Raw genomic sequence first — 13,056 nt, 5'->3', positions numbered from 1 at the left:
CCATCCTCTCTGCCCAGGGCAGACCAGTAGCAGCTTTACATATGCATTCAACATACACATTCCCTGCATGGGAATGCATGCCCAGAAGCAATGTCTCTCTAAGCTCTCTTTGCTTCTGCACTGAGATTCAAACTGCTTGGCCCAGTCCCATGTCTTATTGGTATAATCATGACCTTTTCCTCTATCAATGAATAAAAAATGGTAACTGCCATTATTTCTGTGGGGAATTTGTGTCTGGCTATGTTCTGTGGTTCTCCCAGTAACTATGCATATTCTACCAAGTGGGAAGGAGGTGGCTTTCAGGGTGGGTACCAGGCTATAATTGTGAATGGAGACTCTGGCTGTGCAGCATGATGGAGGGATGGGGGTGGGAAGTGGGAGGGGCTCTGTATATCTCTGTGCCTCCCGGCTGGGGACCTCGAAGGAAGACAGCTGGTGTAGAACAGAACTGGTGAGGGAACACCTGTTAGATGAGCCAAAATTGAAAGTGATGAACCTGACATCAAAAGGAAGATAGCTGCTTTCAGAGACAGCTGCAGCTGGAAACACTCCCCAGAAATGAATGTGTGTAATGTGCCATAAAGAGGCCCCTGAACTCACCCTGAGCTCAGAACCCACAATGTGCTTACTGGAAAAGATCCCACCATTTCAGGATGAACATGGAAGTGTGTATGCAGAAAACACGTGTTCTAGGACCATTTTTATTATCTTTTAAGAACTTATGTTGAAGATATCTGTGTGACTTTGCCTGAGCCCCATAGAGAGAAGGTGACCTATCTTCTGACTGCCCATCCTGTGTTTCTTCTCCAAAAATCTTCATGCTCATTGGCTCAGTCTGATGAGGCAAGAGTCTTTGTAATCTGTCTCTTAAGATGTCTAGTTTTAATCAGTATTTAAAGCACCTGCGGAGGAAGAACAAAATAGCAGGCAGGATGTGGGAGATAGAGAATATACATTACAGCCCCAGAAACACAGACAGCAAAAGAATCAACCCGCCTATTGATTTCAGCGCCGCCTGTCCACCCCCCTGACACCACACCCTGGCAAGAGAATGAGAGGCTCTGCCTGTTCCTTTGGGAACTCACACTGGTGATTCACCTCTGGGGTTCACACTTCTCATTGGGAGGAAGGAGTTTGAACTTACTTGGATACTTCCACAAGAACCATCGGTTATAGTGAAGAGACTTTGCAAGCTGTCACTCAATGCAGAGCAAATGCTCCAACTAGATCTGAGCAGGCCTGCACTTTGCCGCCACACCCTCTCCAGCTCATATGCCCTGTGGTCCTCTCTGCCTTTGTGGAAAGTGAGATTCAGAGTTCAAAGATCTATCCAAAGTCCTACAGCTAGTACACCCAGGCCCTCAGATTCAGCACATGTGGCTTTCCTGACACCACAGCCATGCCAGTCTTGTGAGGATGACAGGCCTTTGTGGAAGTATTAGGATCCCAGTGATTCCTCTAATACAAAGCTGTGTACCAAGGAGACACGGGAAGGAGACCAGGGCACTTTAGGAAGCACTTACTAGGTTCCTGGCAAACCCACCCCACTCCTCATCTCCCAGGTTTGTTCAGGAAGCTGCACTGTCTCACCTGCTGTGTCCCCTGGTGATCTTGGGTGGATCTGATTTCTAAATATGCATCCTTCTCACTTCCATGATTCTGGGCAAGGTCCCTTTGTGTGTGTCTTGTTCACAGAGGTCCTTCTCTGGTCCATGTGTTCATATTCTATGCCTAGTTTCCATCTTGAATATTTGACTTTACATATTGACTTGTCTCACTGATTTTGCTGGTTCTATTGTTACAAATGTCATATACAAGGAATAAGGCTTGTCTGCTCACATTACTTTATGGTATCTCTATTTTTTCAAAACTTTTAAAGAGTTGAGTTTGATTTTTTTTTTTTCTACATTTTGGTCTTTATACACCTGCATCCCCAAGCCCCACACTTTGTAATGAGAATGTGAGTGAAATTTTATATTGGTTTTGTACAGACCACTTATTAAATATTTCATACTTTCCTATGGAATTTCAGTGCCATTTCAGCCACATTCCATTTCCATCCATGCCTGGAATGGATAAGATTGTGTTTACCTTTCCACAACTATTTGCCTGTCTCTATGTCAGCCCCATACTGTCCTAATTACTACACAAGCACAGTACCTGCTCATCTTCAGGGTTTTCTTGACCGTTCTCAGCTCTGTGCTCTTCTGTAGACATTTTAGAATCATTTATATGGCACGCGCGCACATACACACACATACACACACACACACACACACACACACACACACACACAGAGCTATGTGATTTCCATTGAGATTGTACTGAATTTCTAGGTTCAGTTGGAGGGAACTGATGCCACCATGGTGGAATTTGAGTTTCATGTGCCACAGAAGTCTGAAGGCCAAGGCTCGATCTCAGTCCTGAGTGTGAAAGGCCCTCTGCCTAGCAGCTTCTCTGCAATGGCCATCCTTGGCTGAAACTTGGCTTCATTACCATGGATGGTTTTCTCAGTGGTGAGTTGAAGAGGGAAATTATTACTGTAGCATGATTTGCCAAGATGTTTTTCTAGCTGAGTGATCAAATACATGTGCTTAGAGAGAAGAAAGCCTGCAAGCACAGTGTAGGGTCACCGCAGCCCTGCCGGCAGCAGCCCTAGGGTGGCAGGAGGAGAGCACTCTGGGAACGGCAGCAAGCAAGACTCAAAAGACAACAGTGTGCTCTAGCCTGCGAGTTCCAGAGGGACAGCCAACTCTATCCTCAACATCATTACCCTTTTCCTCCAATATGGACTGGTCCGTTCCAGTTTTCCTATCGTAAAAGTCAAAGAAAAACAGCCCCAGATTCCAGGTGATCATTAGTAATACCCAATTTCTGTTCAGATAGGCTTTGATGCAGAAAAACAAGAGTGGCTAAAAGGTGAGGGCCTACATTGTTGCTTTTTATGATTTTCTAGACTATAAAATGCATGGCTGTATTTTGGAAGACTACAGAAATGTAAATGATACTTTTGTTGGTTGGAGAGATTCAAAACGCTAGCGATTGTTCATGGACTTACAACCATTGTCATGGTAAAATCATTTCTACCTCCAATTGTAGAAGGCCTATGAGAATCATAATACTTGTCTTTGTTCAAGAAAGAATAATGAACTCTAACAAGACACATCAAGAGATGATTTTTAGATTCACATATATTCAAGTTAATCCTCAACAAGCATAACAAGAGGGCCATGTATTTTTAAGTAGAAACTTTTAAAATCTTTTATTGTCAGATTAAGGATTCGACCTTCTGAGATAAGCCCATGTAGTCTCTGGCTCATAATTAAATTTTGGAAGATGACTTTACACAAAGGAAGTAAAAACGGCTGACTAACCGTCCTGCCAACAATGGGCATGGAGGTTTCTAAAGCACCGCTTCCAGAGACTTAGGACACTTTTCTGTGTTTTCAAGCCAAGCATCTTATTTTTATTCTTTTCTTTTTAATCCTTTTTTTCTGGTAGTTTATTTCATTTTAGCACCATTGTGAATCATTCCAAGTCTGCAAGCTTTTATTTTCTCCTCAAACTATAAGAGCAAGACAATTTTAAAAGGTTATGGTTTGCCTTTAAAATCCAGCTAATGTAAAAATAGAAGAATAAGCACGCCCCCAAGGTCTGCTATACAAATCCCACATTCAGTATTCTTAAGAAAGAAAAGGAGAATTGCAATTTTCATTAGTCTTTTCAAAACTGAAAGGATGGAGAACAGACTAAAACAAACAAACAGCAAAAACCCTTAATTTGAGGTCAATAAAAGAATCACCCAAGCTAGGCAGGTGGGACTGGCCTATAATCTCATTTCTTGGGAAGCAAAGACAGTAGGCTCATGGGTTTAGGCCAGCCTTAGCTAGATAATGAGCCCTGGAGAGAGAGAGAGAGAGAGAGAGAGAGAGAGAGAGAGAGAGAGAGAGAGAGAGAGAGAGAAATGCTGGCCAGGTATCTGACTATGACTGTTAGGAAAGCTATAGCATTCCAGTGTTCCCTCTCCAGTCACAGACTTGTGTAACATTCCCAATGCCCCTTTCTGTAGTTCCAGGCCTGTGTAATGTTGCTACAGCACGGAGATATTTTTAAAGTAATATGTTATTTATCAAAGAATTCTCACTCTTGCTCTACACTGACCTAAGTATTGATGGGTAATACTTAATACCTATTATGCTATAATTATACTAATCACAACTTAATGAGACAGATGGGCTTAAAATTACATGTATTGTCTACCATTAAATAAGGCCCACTGGGAATATTTTTAGTGGTTATTATCTTTGTCAATGGCTAAGGGTTTATCTGCTGTGCCATTGACATTTGGACATTTTGGTATTTTGGGGTGCTAGGCTTTCGTTTCATTAGTTTGTTTGATAAATAAAATGTTCTCACAGAGCTAAAAATAAAAGCATCCCACGTCTAAGTGCAGCCCTCCCACATGATTCTATTTTAGATGCATTGAGGGGCTGGAAGGAGAACAAGGAAGCAGAGATGGGTCACACAGATCCTCTGCACTGCATCGTAGGCTTGAAGGTTCGTTTTTCACACTGGTGTGGGCTGACTGAGCATTTGGAGTTGCCAGTAGATCATACTAAGAGTGGGGTCAGTAAATCATATTAAGAGCAGGAGCCTCAGAGAAGGAACACAGAGCCCATGAGGCCTTTTCTCTCATGAGTTAGGATTAAGATCTTTATAATGGGTGTGAGTGTGGCAGTTAGTTCTCTCTGCAAGAACACAGCAAGAAGGCCCATACCAGATGCTGGCCTGTTGATCTTGGGCTTCCCAGGCTCCAGAAATGTGAGGGAGGGAGTTTCTGATCTTCATAAATAACACTCTCAGCTATTAGAGCTGTACAAGATGGATTGAGCCACATAATTGCAGGATCTTTTCCTGGGGAGATGTGAATTAATGTCCACTCACTCCAAACAGGGCATAATGACAAACCAAATCGGGAGTCCACTCAAATCCAACTTGGCAAGCCAATGAATTCATTGCTTAGTGAACCGATAATTTTACTGGGTTTATTTATAGATCAATGACAAAGAGTTACCTACAGGAATGTGCTGTCTAATTTTATGTCAACTTGACATAGGCTAGCATCATCCAAGAGGAGGGAACCCTAACTGAGAAAAAGTTTCCATAAGATTGGGCTATAGGCAAGCCTGTAGAACATTTTCATAATTAGTGATTGATGTGGGAAGGCCCAGCCCATTATGAGTAGGGTCATCCCTGGGCTGGGCAAGCTGAATAAGCCATGGGGAGGAAGCCAGTAAGCAGCACCTCTTCATGGCCCCTTCCAGTTCCTACTCTGTGTGAGTTCCTGTTCTAACTTCAATGATGGACTACGATGTAGAAGTGTAAGCCAAATCAAACCTTTCTTCCCCAAGCTGTCTTTGGTGTCTCATCACAGCAGTAGTGACCCTAACTAGGACACTGAGTAACTCCCAAACTGTGCATCTCAAAGTCTCAACCACCATGAATGGTGACACCTCCAAAGCTGCACCACAGACTCCTCTCAATCAACCTTCTCCATCCTATATGATTTAGCAGTTCTCAGGATTGTTTGCAGCTGAGGGGTACAATGGGGACTGATAGCTGGATACTAAGGCCCTCCCCTCCCCCATCTATTAGAGCATGTCAACAGTTCCATTGCCTTTAGACCCGGTTACCAGAGTGTTATTCTGCTTATTAGTTGCCATGGCTACTATGTCACATTAATATCTACTCCAAAGTGGCATCATATTATGCCCAGAGGCAAAAAGCATACCACAACCCTAATGTCTAATGCTTTTGTTTCAAACCAAGTAGTTTTTAAATAGGAGCTGTTTAGATGCAGTGTGCTGCCAAAGGCTCTGTCCTGTCACCAGTGCTGGCCGTGGGGGCAGCCGGCCTCCTGCATCAGCCACACTGACTGACTCACTGAAATACTCACAGCTTTTAATTATTTTTGTACCATTTTAGAAAATGTCTTTAGTCTATTTAGATAATGCCAAATTCCCTTCTGCTTTTCCCCCCTCACTTTTCTCTTGCATTATGGCTTTAGAAAATGGGTCATTTCCTTAGCTGTCTATAAAGCTTGGTGATATAGACAAGTCCCACTTAGTGAAGAGTAATCTTATGTCAAAATGCTCAGAATAGCTAACACAGTTCCAAGAATGACCCCATCCACTTGTCTTGAGTCATGGTCATTAAAGTGAAATGCTCTCTCCCAGGCCCTCAGTCTCTTGCTCCTCTGTTCTAGCCTGAGCTGTGGCTCTAATGGTCACCCAAAGGCAACCTTCTGTTCACTAAGGAAGATTGCTACCTTGTTCATAGTTACAACTTAAGAAACTGTGTCCACTGGGGCTGGCGAGATGGCTCAGCGGTTAAGAGCACTGACTGCTCTTCCAAAGGTCCTGAGTTCAAATCCCAGCAACCACATGGTGGCTCACAACCACCAGTTATGAGATCTGACACCCTCTTCTGGTGCGTCTGAAAACAGCTACAGTGTTTTGGGCAGGAGTGAGTGGGGCCATCCTGAGTTCAATTCCCAGAAGCCACATGATGGCTCACAGCCATCTGTACAGCTTCAGTGTACGTATACACATAAAATAAATAAATCTTTTTTAAAAAACTGTGTCCACTACATAGTGGAGACACAATATGTTTGAATTCAGCTAGCAGAAAGCTTTTCTGAAGTTGTATTGAGAAAGGTACATTAGCCAATTTTCCTTTGCTATAACAAAATACTCAATGCTGGATAATAATAAAATTGAGTTTTACTTCACGCACAGTTCTGCAAATGCCAAGACATGTAGTCCTGCTCCATCTTAGATCTAATAAGAGCTTCAAACATTGTGTTAGTCTCAGGCATACAACAGCAGTTACAGAGCAAGACCGGAAGCCATGTATACCCTGCTCTTTTAAAACAACTTGCTTGTAAATAAGTGGCTCACTCCACACATTGGCATTATCCTTTCAGAAGGCAATGCCTCCTAACTGAGGCCCTACCTCTTAAAGGCTCCACCACCTACCAACATTGGCACCCTAGGAACAAAGCCTCTAAAATAGGATCCTTTGGCACACGGATGCCATATCCATCTCCTGGCGAGGAGAGTGAGGCTGCTCCTATTCTAGGGCTGGCTACAGGATCTGGTAGTGTCCTTCATGTGCTTGCAGAGAGGGGCTGAGTACCAAAGCTACAGAGCTGTTATCCAGCGCCTGGGGGGCTGAAGGAGAGAGATTTCAAGGAGAAAGTGACATATGAGCTAGTCTAGCAAGGAGAAAGAAAGCATTTCCAAGACTAGGAACTGAGAGCCTGGCCTTAACCAATCCCAGCACTTGGGAGGCAGAGACAGGCGGATTTCTGAGTTCGAGGCCAGCCTGGTCTACACAGAGTGAGTTTCAGGACAGCTAGGGCTATATAGAGAAACCCCCGTCTCGAAAAACAAAACAAACAAGCAAACAAACAAACAAACAAAAATACACAAAGAAAGCATGCTCATGCCTGTGCCTGCAGAGTGCTATGCACTCTTTCCACAACTGCAGTGCCCTCTGTTCCTGTCTTTCTCAGCCTGCGTCTGCTTCTTATTCTTGTAGGAAGCCCCTCTTCCCAGTACCACAGCTGCCACTTCCTGGCTAGGCCCCCACTTAGGGACTCCGGGCATCCCTTCTGAAATCTGAACTCCTACAGCAGCGTTTCCTGTTTCATGACATTCCCATGCCTCTTTTTAGCTGCACTTAGGAACTCCAGGTCACCAGAGCCCTTCCTGGTCATCTTCACATCAAGTTGAAGCTTCACCCTTTCTTCAGTGAGATCATCACATTGTTGGCAGACAGGGCCGGGGCCTTTATTTAAGGCTAGGTTTCCCTGCCAAGATCCTATGAACCCAGATATGGGGGGTCTTGTAGCCTCTGACCTGAGACAGTGCCACTCTGGAGAGCTACCTATTTCCGGGGGGTCTGGGGCTACACACATTCATCTCATAGAAGCCAGAGCTTGATGTTGGGCATCTTCCTTTAGCTTTACTAAACCTCTTGTCTCCACCTTCTTAGCACTGGGAATACAGGTGTGTACCACAGCACCCAGCTTTCTACCCGGGTGCTGAGCGTATAGAACTCAGGTCCTCATGCTGTATGGCCAGCTAGCCATCTCTCCAGCCCCAGAGCCACCCATTTCCTAATCTGTGAATAGGCAGGATCTGACTCTGAAGCTTAGGACTTAGGGTATGTGACTGAGTATAAGGAGAGTGAGCAGGAGCCATCCTGGAGTCCTCTGCCAGGCTGATCAACCACATCAGTACCGAACAGCCTTTTGGCTTCCCCATGTGCTAATGCCACTGCCATGCACTCTGCTCAGCGAGTCCTCCCAGGGAAAAGCAGTGGTGGGCGGCCTTTCTGGCCTCTTGGGTTGGAATATGTACTGCCTGGTTGAGTTTGTATTCCTGAACCAGCTGGGCTGGGGGTTGCTGTTACAGGAGGGTAGAGTGGCCTCTTTTTTGGCTCCTGAGGGTATCTTTAATGCCACCCACCAATGGCAGTATGTCCCAATATCCGTGTGCGCCAGGGTAAGACATATGGCGTATTTTTACCAAATGTGTGCAGATCTGGACAGGAAGGGAAGCTTGTCACTGTCACTTCCTTATTTGGCCATTGTTCCTTGCTTCCTTCCCAGCTTACTCTCCTGTGCTCATTTTTCTTTCTTCTCTCCATGCCTTTGAGTGGATTCCTGGGTCCTATCTTATCCCCATTCTAGCTGGAGGCTTTTCCCATACAGTATTATAATCTCCACTTTGGGAGACTGGAGCCTCCCTCAATTGCCATCCCATTGCCATAACTGACTTACTCTGGGCCCTTCCCCAGTCCCTGACACTCATATGCATGCTACATGTCTGGATGCCCATCCTTTCTAGTTCTTCTGTCTTGGGACCCCCATTTGGCCTATAGAGTTATCTAGCTATATGTACATTTTACAGACAGTACTGTATAACCACAAGATGTAGAAACTGCTCCCATTTGTTAGCTTTCTGACTTCAAGTCTTCATCCCTCTCTGACCTCAATTTCCATGGCTATAATATGGAGATGGTTCATTTCTCAGGATTACCAAGATTAGGTATGAGTAAGGTCATACCTAAGGTACAGTGATGGCCAGTAGTATCTGCTGTCTTTTTCTCTCTAGTTGACTGTATAGATTCTTTACTCATTTTTTTTAACCTAGAAGTTGGTAGACCAGTATTTTGATCAGTTAGGTAAAGTGAATAACAAACAGCCCTAGAAACTCAGGACAGTCATCTGTTTATATTCACAGAAATTTTTAGACACAAACTCTCAAATGCCCAATTAATTATCCTATATAAAATGGTGCACTGTTTGCATACAACCTACATATGGCTAGCTGCCTGTATATTTTAAGTCATCTTTAGATTACTTTCTAAACCCAGGCTATTGTAAACGCTATGCAGACAGTTGTTACACTCAACTTTTAGGGAATAAGAAAAGCCTGTACATTATACATGTTCAGTATGGATGGATTATTTTCCAGAATATCTTTTATCCACAGCTGGTTGAATACATGGATACAGAACCATCAGGTGATTGCAACTCACAACAATGATGATTAGCATCTCCTCTGTTCTGGGCCTCCCTCTGGGAAGCTAGCAATCTGGCATGTGCCAGAAGAGACTCGGGATGGTGTCGACCACCAGTGACTGCCAGCGGTGCTGAAGATGCAGAGGCCTAGGAGGGGATTCTGTTTCTTACAGTGAACTCTCACTACTTAGAGTCACTCTCACTTGGCCATAGAGAGAGTTAAGTGGAAGAGTCAGGCGGTGTCTCCATGGCCCTTCCTATACTGTAAGCATGCTGAGTCCTGAGGATAAGCTGCCTGCTCCTGCTGCAATCCGGTCTTAGCTGTGCATGGCAGCAGGCAGCAGAGACCTGTGCTGGTTAGTGTCTCACAGATTAGGCCCCTATCACTGTGGGCTTGCAGGCAATAAAAAATGTATAAGTTTCCAAATACCCATCATTTAGGCTCAGCCCAGCTTAGACGGATCTTGCTCCTGCTACTGTGTAGACTGGAGCCATTTGCCATGTTTATGCTGTGCTCATGACCATAACCCTTCATATGCTTACTGACTGCCATTGAAAAACTACCACTTGAGAGTTTGGGCTCTGGGTCTGGCCGTCTACCTTAAAATAATGGGAGAGTTGCTGAGTCCCATTTGTGTGGAGAGGATTGGCAGCTGTACTGCCCGCCACAGGTCTGAGGGGTGAGTGAACGGACACTTTAGGGAAATTAGAGCAGTGCCTGTTGTCCACTCAGCACTCTGTGCAGCCTGCTTAGGCACTGGGGCTAGAGTGCCAAGCAGGCAGCAGTGTTTGGCTGGTTTGGTTTGGTTTGGTTTCTCTCAGAGCCACGCCCCAGGGCAAGGGCTGGGTAAATATTTACGTGGGATGGGAAGTTTAAAAGGCAGCTTAATCCTGCTCCCTTAATCCTCCTGAAGTAATAAGAACTCTTCCTTCCCAGAAAGTTGAACAGTCTTGAATCCTCAGGGTGAGAGGGGACAGCCAGTTATGTCAGTGGTGGAGGGTTTTCATGGTCTCGTCTCTCTCATTGGTGCTTTCTGGAGTCTGGCTTCTGCTCTCCCTTTGGTTGGTGACCTAGCATGGCAAAATCAAGGCTCTTGACAATTCAAGGGCTGGTGACAATACAGCCATGGTAATGTGCCAGCTTCCTTCTATGCTTTGGCATGATCAGGGTTTTATTTAATGTGGATTTTGCCTCTCTGTATTTCACTGTGTTCTTGCTGTCAGGAAGGGACCAGAGAACTCAGAGACGCTAACAGTATGTGAAATCCAGAGCTGGTCAGCAACCTGTTTGAATAAAGGGCTGCTTTCCAGCCCACCCGTTCCAGGGCCATCCACTCAATAGCACAGGCAGCCTCCGGCTGTGCAGTTCCCTTCCCTCTGCTCTGGGTTTTCTCTCCGTTCTCTGTACCAGGCCCCCAGGTGGCAAAGCCCCGGCTGCCTCTGTCCCTCTCAGCCAGCCACTTAAGCCATTGCTCTCCTGGAAGGCCCAGGGGTCACCTTACCTTTGCACTTGCTGCCTGTGTGTCTAGAAGCTTTCCTTGCGGCTGTCTGCAGCATGTGCCTACTCACTTAAACAAAGATCTTTCCGAAATGCTTCTTCCTCCAAGAGCCCTTTGAAGCCTCACCTTCTGTCTTCTACCTCTATTTCCTCTAATCGCAAACTTCCTGTGACATATTTTGCTTCACTTGTTTGCTCATATTGCTGTTTTTCCTCCCTGGTATTAGAGTCCACTGAGGGCAGGAACTATGCCTTCAGTGCCTGGAACACTTTGTACTCCATAAATGTGTGCTGAAAAGAAGGGATCAACTTACAGCTAACAAACACGTCAAGCTTTCAGGGAAGGAATCCACCAGCACTGCAGGAAAGTAAGTGAACAGGGCTCCATGGTTGTGTGGAAGGAGACGTGGCAGGCAGTGCCTGTGCACCTCTCGAGGGGAGCAGGCACTGCTCGCAAGGTGGCTGTAGGCTGAGGCTAAGGGCCAACCTGACACTGATGTCACACAGTGACACTCTCCAAAGCTGGCACGGGAGCTTTTGGGCAGGTGGACAGGCCTCTGGCTAGCAGAATACTGGACAGGAGTGCAGGCAGAAAGGTGCAGGTCTTAACCACTGAGGCCCAGTTAGCTTCCCGGGGTGATCAGTGGCTGGTGCTCACCCAGATATGCAGAGGGAACAGCACCTCCTGTCAGGTAATTCTTCCCTCAGAAACATTCTCCGCTACTGCCCTCACTAGAGCTAAAGGAACCCTGAGTCCACACTCAACAAACTTTTCACTGTGGCTTCTGCCTGCAGGAGAGGGGGGACTGAGTAAGTGGTTTGTGGCATCCAGGAGTATTCATCTGGAGAGGGTCAACTGAGTACCCAGGAAGAAACCATACCTGTCCAAGATCAACTCCTCCCCTCCAGACAAACAGAAAACAACTTTGAGCAGTCATGAGAGGAGTTAGAAGGGGGTGGTAGAAAGGCAAGAAAGCAGTGCAATAATGAGTGAGATTCTCAAATGGTTTTTAAAGGAATAAGATTGACATGTTGCTGTTCAAAATTAGAATATCAGGGTTTAAGGGATGTTGTTTTTTTAATAAATGCTTAAGTTACATCCTTACAAAAACTCGGCTCTGATGGTTGACTGTTGTAACTGATGACTATGAGCAGAGTCTTAAAGTAGAAGTCTCCCATAATTCCAGACAAAACAACCCTAGATAGGTAATTTCATATTTCATACAACTACACACTGAACGCCTACGTGTACACATCACAGACACTATGGTAGGATATTCAAAGGCATCAGTTATTAAAATAGGCCTTAGTCATGGGTGGCTGGGTGGGGGCGCACCCTCATAGAGGTGGGGGGGAGGGGAGGGGACAGGCGGTTTCCGAAGGGGAGACCTGGAAAGGGGAAAACATTTGAAATGTAAATAAAGAAAATATACAGTAAAAGAAAGGAAAGGAAAGATAGGCCTTTATCTTAGTCAGACTCTACGATTAACTTAGGACAGGTCGAAGACTTTGAATTCTAAAGAAGAAATGCCAAGGATAGCAGGCTCAGCTGCTGTCTCTGCAGTATTTCCTGGCTGTTTCACTGAGGTTTGAACTTTCTTTGGGAGGTGGTAGAAGTGTTCTGTGTATTGATCATAGTCTTTTTTGAGATCACATACAACCATCAGAAGACATTGAATTTTAGGCGATATGTGGAATGTAGCCTTTGTGCACAGGTCCTACTCTTATGAAGTTAAATCTTTTTTTTTTCTAATAATTAAGATCTTCACATTAGTCAGCATTTGCTTGTCATCATGCAGGATGAAGTTAAATCTTAAAAACAAAACAAAACAAAAAAATAACAGGCCTTAGTCCTCCCTGGCCATACCCTGAACTGCTATGTTACACAATCGCCACTAGCCACAGGTGCCATTCATACTAGTTAAGATAAATACAGGGCCGGGGAGATGGCTCAGTGGGTAAGAGC

General features: G+C 45.0%; 1 protein-coding gene, 1 long non-coding RNA gene and 1 other non-coding gene across 4 annotated transcripts in view; 1 reads left to right on the top strand and 2 right to left on the bottom strand.

Moving 5' to 3' along the window:
• LOC116071258 overlaps positions 1-11,220 on the bottom strand; it is a 33,475-nt gene extending 22,255 nt beyond the window's left edge. For both annotated transcript variants that reach the window (XR_004110794.1, XR_004110793.1), the window contains exon 1: positions 11,095-11,220. This is a non-coding gene — a long non-coding RNA (uncharacterized LOC116071258). The remainder of the gene's footprint in view (positions 1-11,094) is intronic.
• Scfd2 (sec1 family domain containing 2) overlaps positions 1-13,056 on the top strand; it is a 314,253-nt gene that overhangs the window by 256,441 nt on the left and 44,756 nt on the right. The gene's annotated exons all lie outside the window — the stretch shown is intronic.
• Positions 12,811-12,890, bottom strand: LOC116071727. The gene has a single exon (XR_004111103.1). It is a non-coding gene; the product is annotated as a small nucleolar RNA SNORD44 (small nucleolar RNA).

Source organism: Mastomys coucha, unplaced genomic scaffold, assembly GCF_008632895.1.
Source record: "Mastomys coucha isolate ucsf_1 unplaced genomic scaffold, UCSF_Mcou_1 pScaffold22, whole genome shotgun sequence".
Lineage (NCBI taxonomy): Eukaryota > Metazoa > Chordata > Mammalia > Rodentia > Muridae > Mastomys > Mastomys coucha.
The sequence above is the reverse complement of the archived record's forward strand: the minus strand, read 5'-3'. Positions and strand labels throughout refer to the sequence as shown.